Raw genomic sequence first — 8,413 nt, forward strand, 5'->3', positions numbered from 1 at the left:
CAGCCGGGCCGAAACTTTGGGACTACACCGAGTGGGTGCGCTGGCGCGCTCGCACGAAGGAAGCAAGAAGATCAAAAATTAAAAAGAAGCAAGAAACTTACTCGGATGGCTGCCCGTGAATCCAGGAACGCCTCGTTGCATCGCTTGAGGGCTTCGGCTTCGGCCCAGAGCTTGGCTTGGATGTTAAGGGCCGCCTGGTTCAAGGCCCCTGTTCCGCCTCCGTGTACCCAGCCGGCGGGTGCGGCGCTGGTCACCTCGGTGTCAGGAACCGATGAGCTCGCGGCACCGGCCTCCAGCGGCCGTGGTGCCGAGGTCGCCTTCGCAAGACAGCAACGCGCGGGTGTACGGACCTCAAGAGTTAGGTCCGTCACCACCTCATTCCCAGATGGTGGCACCGGCGGGGCGGCCGGCTGCCCGTCCTGTGTTCCGCCGGTTGGCGGTGGCGGCGACACGATGACATCTGACATGGCCACGTCACCGCCCTCCCTCTCCATGACCGGCTACTCATCGCCGACTCCCCCAGTCATCGCCACAAACTCCGATGGAGGTGGCGCGGTGGTCAGGGGAGTCACGAGCAGCGGATCCTAGCGGCGCGCGGCCTCTGCAAGCCACTCCTTCTCCGCGGTGTCAGCCTCCGCCTGCGCCAGCTTCCTCGCCGCAGACGCTGCGGCCTTGTGAGCCTCCGACATCGCCAGGCGGTGGGCTTCCTGTTCCTTGCGCACCTCCCGCGTGTTTCGCTCCTGCGCCTCCTGGAGGTCGGCGGCCGGGTCGATTCGCCAGGTGGTGGTGGAGGTCTCCGCCGACCTGATGACCGAGGCGGCGGCCGACTTCTCGAGGGTGAGCGGGGCCCTGAGACAAGAGGGCAAGATAAAGAAGTTCCCTAGGCCAGATTGGCAAAGAAGTGGAAGCATAAGAGGAGTACTTACGCTGACACCATGGGCGGCACCTTCGGCTGCCTCTGGAACTTGGCCACCTTGGCCGCGACCTCTTTCTTCCTGGTCGCCGCGGCCGGGTTCTTGAGCTTCTTCGGCGTGCTGCCAAACAGGGCGGCGCCCTGCTTCCGCTTGCGCTTGCCGCCTTGGGCGGATGGCCCGGTAGAGGGGCCTGCACCGATGTTGGCAGTGCTCCGGGGGGGGGGGCACGGCTCGTCTTCATCATCGTCATCATTGGGCCAGGTTTCCACGCAGCCGTCCTCTTCGGAGCCGCCTGCTACGTCGTCCTCCAAGGCGGCCGCCCCCAAGTCGGGGTCATCCACGTCGCTCACCGCCCGGTCCGGCAGGTAGTCACCACCCGGCCCCACGATGGCGGCTGTCGCCGCAGACATATAAATTTGCGCTCCAGAGAAGGAGTTGCCTCACACCAGGAACAAGATTAAAATTTAGAACCAAAAGAATAAATCGAGGGACTTACGGCAGGCGGCGGGTTGTCGCGGGAATAGGTCTGCTTCCCGAACCACTAGGCTCCCTCCGACACCTTGAGGTCAGAGATCTCGTTCACCATCCTCGCCACCTCGGCAGTCGGCATCTCCTTCGTGCACATCCTTCTCGGGTCGTGATGCCCGCTCATCCGACAGATCAGATGAGGGCGACCTTGATGCAGGAGAACCTGGCACGCGACGAAGGAGATGAGTAGGTCGGAGGCACCAGGCCCTCCGACTCTTGGAGCACCTGGAGCCGGCTGATGGAGGCAGCCGCGTCTGCCGACACCGGCTTCGGCTTGTAGCCCCAGTTGGGCCAAGGCTCGACAGAGGGGCCGGCCTCGTAGGCCGGCAGGTTGATGAAGTCGACTGTCGGGTCGACGTTGTCGACGTAGAAGTAAGATTGCTGCCACAGTTTCACTGACTGTGACAACTTGATGACTAGGAAAGCATTCTTCTTCGCCGGCCGGTGCACGGCGACAAATCCGCCGCACTCGATCGCCGTCTCCTTGGCGGATGTGCCCAGCTTGCCATAGAAGAAAGCTCCCCATAGCTTGATGGTAGGGAGGATGCCGAGGTAGCCCTCGCACGCCGTGACGAAGGCGGAGAGTAGCGTCACGGTGTTGGGCATCATGTGATGCGGCTGGAGGTGATTGAAGTCCATCAATGAGCGGAGGAAGCCTCTCGCCGGGAGGCCGATGCCGCGGAGGAAATGCGAGTGGAAGACGACCCGCTCATCCCCCTTCAGCGCCGGCGAGATCTCCTCCGACGCCGGCACCCACACCTTGACGAATGCCGCGTTGGGCATCCGATGCATGTTCCGGAGGAAGGTGAGGTGATCCTCTATCACCGTCGAGCTAACCCACTCGCCGCCCTTCTCGCGCGCCATGGCCTTGACCAGAGCTGTGTGGGGGGAAGAGGTGCGGCGGCGGTGAACTGCGGCGGCGCTATGGTTAGCACTAAGCGGCAGCAGTAGCGGCAGAGAGAGACAGAGGAGGAAGAGAGTGTGGGGAGGAGGGCACACAAGCTCCACCACTCCCCTGCCTCCCCCTCTTTATAGCCCTCAGGCTGCGAAGCCGAGGGGGCGGTGCGTGGGATCATGGGATTAACTGCGCCCACGACCCCATGACCCCCCCATTTTACCGCGTGGGGTTACTACGCCTTAGCGCCCACGGGAATCGCAACCGCTTGCCCGGGCAGCAGCGGATTCGCCCGCATGCCGAGGCCCGTTAGTGGCGGGACCGGCCCACTGTCACGTACCATCAGGAGCATGGGATGGCAGGCTGGCCTGGCTAGCGTGTGCTGCATGGCGTGCTTGTAACGGGCGGCGGGCCTGGGAAGCTTAGCAGGCACGCCATCTGTTTCCCGCCTTGATGATTCAAAATCGGCGGATGATCTAGCCCGGACGAAACCGACTCCAGCAGTTGGTGCACCGCTAGGCGGATCAAGCTTCTTGCTCATGACGCAGAGAAAAGGGAAGCTGCTGAGACCTCCCGACCCCTCGGCCGCAGCGCCTCACCAGCTTCGGGGACTACTGTCGGAGTAATGGGCCACGGGTAGCCTCACCCGAGCCCCTAAACATGTCGAAACTTTGGGCCGGCTTCGCCCCACGAAACCTCGTGCTGAAGCCCCGCCTTCCGGAGGCCGGCTGGCTTAACGACCAGCCACCGGAGGACGGCCAAGCACCAGTAGACAGCGCAAAGAGGGGCCGGCTCCTATCGGCCGGCCTCCAGAGAGGCCGGTGTCTAGGAGGCAGCCACCCGGCGCCCTCAGAGTCTGAACCCTCATCAAGAGGACAAGACAGGGTGAGGCTACAGCGTAGTCCCTCACCCCCGAATCCTGGACTTGGCGTGGCCACAGTGCCCCGTACAGGCGGAGATCTCCACACGACGCGACACTGTTGCCACTCCCCCCTTGATGTCACTCCTGACAGGTGGAGTCATGTTCCCCACGACGACCTATCGGTACGGCCCACAGGCGGCGGGCCCTACCAGGCAGCGAGAGCCCGGAGGACGATAGAAGCCAGACCAGTCGGACCCGAGGGAGGCCAGATTCCATCAGGCGGCCAGCCCCTCCCTCGGGGCCCGTGCGCCATGAACCACATAAGACGTGGTGTGACTACAGTGATCTCCCACCAGGCGGCAGGACTGTAGCCACACTCAGCTGACCAAGCCCGCGTCATTAGTAGCACGGCTACAGTGCACAGCCACCAACCAGATCCGCCAGCGGCGGGAGCGGCCTGTCGGCTCTGTACCGAACCAGTCCGCGGGGCCCACCAGGCGGCTGACCTCAGTAGTCGGCGGAGAAGCCGGAGACCAGAGATACTGACAGCCGGGTCCAGCACCTGGCCAGATTACCATTGTACCCCTAGGGGGTAGGCCTATATAAACCCCCCAGGGCACCCATGCAAAGGGTTCCCACTCCAATAGAACTATCCACTACCCTAGAGGAAAAAGGGAGCTAGCCTTGCCTCCTTCTACCTCTAGCACACAGCTCAAGGAGCACCACTGTATCACTTGTGCCTTAGTGATCATGCGGAGACCCCGCAGAGCAGGACTAGGGGTGTTATCTCCTAGGAGAGCCCCGAACCTGGGTAAAGTGCGCCGACGTACGTGTCTACGCCTTATCCCACTTCCAGGCACCGGCGATGTTCTACTCGCCCCCACCATGATAAGCCATCCATTGGCATATGTCACACCCAACCCCCGACAATGTCCTTACCCAGTGACGATAAGGGTTGCAAGGCACGTATTGTATTGTTGCCATCGAGGATAAAAAGGATGGGGTTTATATGATATTGCATGAGTTATCCTTCTACATCATGTCATCTTTCTTAATGCGTTACTCTGTTCTTATGAACTTAATACTCTAGATGCATCCTGGATAGCGGTCAATGTGTGGAGTAATAGTAGTAGATGCAGGCAGGAGTCGGTCTACTTGTCACGGACGTGGTGCCTATATACATGATCATGCCTAGATAATCTCATAATTATTCGCTTTTCTATCAATTGCTCGACATTAATTTGTTCACCCACCGTAATTCTTATGCTATCTTGAGAGAAGCCACTAGTGAAACCTATGGCCCCTGAGTCTATCTTTTATCATATAAGCTTTCAATCTACTTTTATTTGCATCTTTACTTTCCCAATCTATATTATAAAATACCAAAAATATATTTATCTTATCATACTATCTCTATCAGATCTCACTTTCGTAAGTTGTCGTGAAGGGATTGACAACCCCTTTATTGCGTTGGTTGCGAGTTCTTTGTTTGTCTGTGTAGGTGCGTGGGACTTTTGAGGAGCCTCCTACTGGATTGATGCCTTTGTTCTAAAAAACCGAGGGAAATACTTACGCTACTATTGCTCCATCACCCTTTCCTCTTCAAGGAAAACCAATGCAAGCACAAGACGTAGCACCCCCCACCCTCGTGGGCCCCTCGAGCGTCCACCGACCTACTTCTTCCTCCTATATATACACCCGTACACTGAAACCATCAAGGAGCACCACGAAAAACTATTTCCACTACCGCAACCTTCTGTATCTGCGAGATCCTATCTTGGAGCCTTCGCCGGCGCTCCGCCGGAGGGGGAATCGACCACGGAGGGCCTCTACATCATCCCCAAGGCCATTCCGATGAGTTGTGATTAGTTTACCACAAACCTTCGGGTCCATAGTTATTATCTAGATGGATTCTTCTCTATCTTTGAATCTCGATACAAAGTTCTCCTTGATCTTCTTGGAGATCTATTCGATGTAACTCTTTTGCGGTGTGTTTGTCGAGATCCGATGAATTGTGGGTTGATGATCAAGTTTACCTATGAGAAATACTTGAATCTCCTCTGAATTCTTTTATGTGTGATTAAGTTATCTTTGCATGTCTCTTCGAATTATCAGTTTGGTTCGGCCTACTAGATTGATCTTTCTTGCAATAGGAGAAGTGCTTAGCTTTGGGTTCAATGTTGTGGTGTCCTTTCCTAGTGACAGCAGGGGTAGCAAGGCACGTATTGTATTGTTGCCATCGAGGATAAAAAGATGGGGTTTATATCATATTGCATGAGTTTATCCCTCTACATCATGTCATCTTTCTTAATGCGTTACTCTGTTCTTTATGAACTTAATACTCTAGATGCAGGTAGGACTCGGTCGATGTGTGGAGTAATAGTAGTAGATGCAGGCAGGAGTCGGTCTACTTTTCATGGACGTGATGCCTATATACATGATCATGCCTAGATAATCTCATAACTATGCGCTTTTCTATCAATTGCTCGACAGTAATTTGTTCACCCACCGTAATACTTCTGCTATCTTGAGAGAAGCCACTAGTGAAACCTATGGCCCCCAGATCTATCTTTTATCATATAAATTTACCATCTACTTTTATTTCCATCTTTACTTTTCCAATCTACATCATAAAAATACCAAATATATTTATCTTATCATATTATCTCTAGCAGATCTCACTTTTGGAAGTGGTTGTGAAGGGATTGACAACCCCTTTATTGTGTTGGTTGTGAGGTTCTTGTTTGTTTGTGTAGGTGCGTGGGACTTTTGAGGAGCCTCCTACTGGATTGATACCTTGGTTCTCAAAAACTGAGGGAAATACTTACGCTACTTTTCTCCATCACCCTTTCCTCTTCAAGGAAAACCAACGCAAGCTCAAGACGTAGCAAGAAGGATTTCTGGCGCCGTTGTCGGGGATGTCTTCACTCAAGTCAAGACATACCAAGTACCCATCACAAACTCATCTCCCTCGCATTACACTATTTGCCATTTGCCTCTCATTTTCCTCTCCCCCACTTCACCCTTGCCGTTTTATTCGCCCTCTCTTTCCCAATCTCCTCTCTCTTTGGCTTGCCTTTTTGTTTGCTTATGTGTTGGATTGCTTTTCGCGCTGGCGCAAGATAATACCAAATTGTGTGACTTTTCCAATACCAATAATAATTATTTCCTTAGTACTCCGATTGCTCCTCTTAATGATGTTGAGTCTTGTGAAATCAATGCTGCTTTGCTGAATCTTGTTATGAAAGATCAATTCTCCGGCCTTCCTAGTGAAGATGCTGCTACCCATCTAAACAACTTTGTTGATTTGTGTGAGATGCAAAAGAATAAATATACGGATAATGATATTGTTAAATTGAAGTTATTTCTGTTTTCACTTAGAGATCGTGCTAAGAGTTGGTTTTCTTCTTTGCCTAAGAATAGAATTGATTCTTGGAATAAGTGCAAAGATGCTTTTATCTCTAAGTATTTTCCTCCCGCTAAGATCATCTCTCTTAGGAACGATATTATGAACTTTGAACAACTTGATCATTAGCATGTTGCCCAATCTTGGAAAAAAATGAAATTAATGATTCGTAATTTCCCTACTCATTGTTTGAATTTATGGATGATCATACAAACTTTTTATGCTGGATTGAATTTTGCTTCTAGAAATCTTTTAGATTCGGCCGCGGGAGGCACTTTTATCAAAATCACCTTAGGAGAAGCTACTAAACTCCTTGATAACATTATGGCTAATTATTCTCAATCGCACACCGAAAGACCTACTAGTAAAAAAGTGCATGCTATACAAGAAATTAATGTTTTGAGTGGAAAGATGGATGAACTTATGAAATTGTTTGCTACTAAGAGTGCTCCTATTGATCCCAATGATATGCCTTTGTCTACTTTGATTGAGAATAATAATGAATCTATGGATGTGAATTTTGTTGGTAGGAATAATTTTGGTAACAATGCTTATAGAGGAAACTTTAATCCTAGACCGTTCCCTAGTTATTCCTCTAATAATTATGGAAATTCCTACAATAATTCTTATGGTAATTTTAAAAAGATGCCCTCTGATTTTGAGAATAGAGTTAAAGATTTTATGATCTATCAAAAGAATTTTAATGCTTTGCTTGAAGAAAAATTGCTTAAAGTTGATGATTTGGCTAGGAACGTTGATAGACTTTCGCTTGATGTTGATTCTTTGAAACTTAGATATACTACTCCTAAGCATGATATCAATCAGTCTCTCAAAGCTATGAGAATTTCCATTGATGAGTGCAAAGAAAGAACCGCTAGATTGCGTGCTAAGAAAGATTGCTTTGTAAAAGCGTGTTCGTCTAGTTTCCATGAAAATAATGATGAAGATCTAAAAGTTATTGATGTGTCCCCTATTAAATCTTTGTTTTGCAATATGAATCTTAATAATGATGGGACTGGATATGAGTCAACTTTAGTTAAAAGGCGTCCCAATGATTCATAGTTTTGAGATCTTGATGCTAAATTTGGTAAAAGTGGGATTGGTGAGGTCAAGACTTTAAATAGCATTGAACCCACTATCTTGGATTTCAAGGAATTTAATTATGATAATTGTTCTTTAGTAGATTGTATTTCCTTGTTGCAATCCATGTTGAATTCTCCTCATGCTTATAGTCAAAATAAAGCTTTTACCAAACATATTGTTGATGCCTTGATGCAATCTTATGAGGAAAAACTTAATTTGGAAGTTTCTATACCTAGAAAACTTTATGTTGAGTGGGAACCTACTATAAAGATTAAAATTAAAGATCATGAGTGCTATGCTTTGTGTGATTTGGGTGCTAGTTTTTCCACGATTCCAAAAACTTTATGTGATATTCTAGGTTTCCATGATCTTGATGATTGCTCTTTAAATTTGCACCTTGCGGATACCACCATTAAGAAGCCTATGGGAAGAATCAGTGATGTTCTTATTGTTGCAAATAGGAACTATGTGCCCGTAGATTTTATCGTTCTTCACATAGATTGCAATCTTTCTTGTCCTATTATCCTTGGTAGACCTTTCCTTAGAACGATTGGTGCAATTATCGATACGAAGGAAGGGAATATTAGATTCCAATTTCCATTAAGGAAAGGCATGGATCACTTTCCAAGAAAGAAAGTCAAATTACCTTATGAATCTATCATGCGACCTACTTATGAATTGAGTGCCAAAGATGGCACTACTTAGATCTATCCTCGCTTTTATGC

Source organism: Triticum dicoccoides, chromosome 5B (genome assembly GCF_002162155.2).
Source record: "Triticum dicoccoides isolate Atlit2015 ecotype Zavitan chromosome 5B, WEW_v2.0, whole genome shotgun sequence".
Taxonomy (NCBI): Eukaryota; Viridiplantae; Streptophyta; class Magnoliopsida; order Poales; family Poaceae; genus Triticum; species Triticum dicoccoides.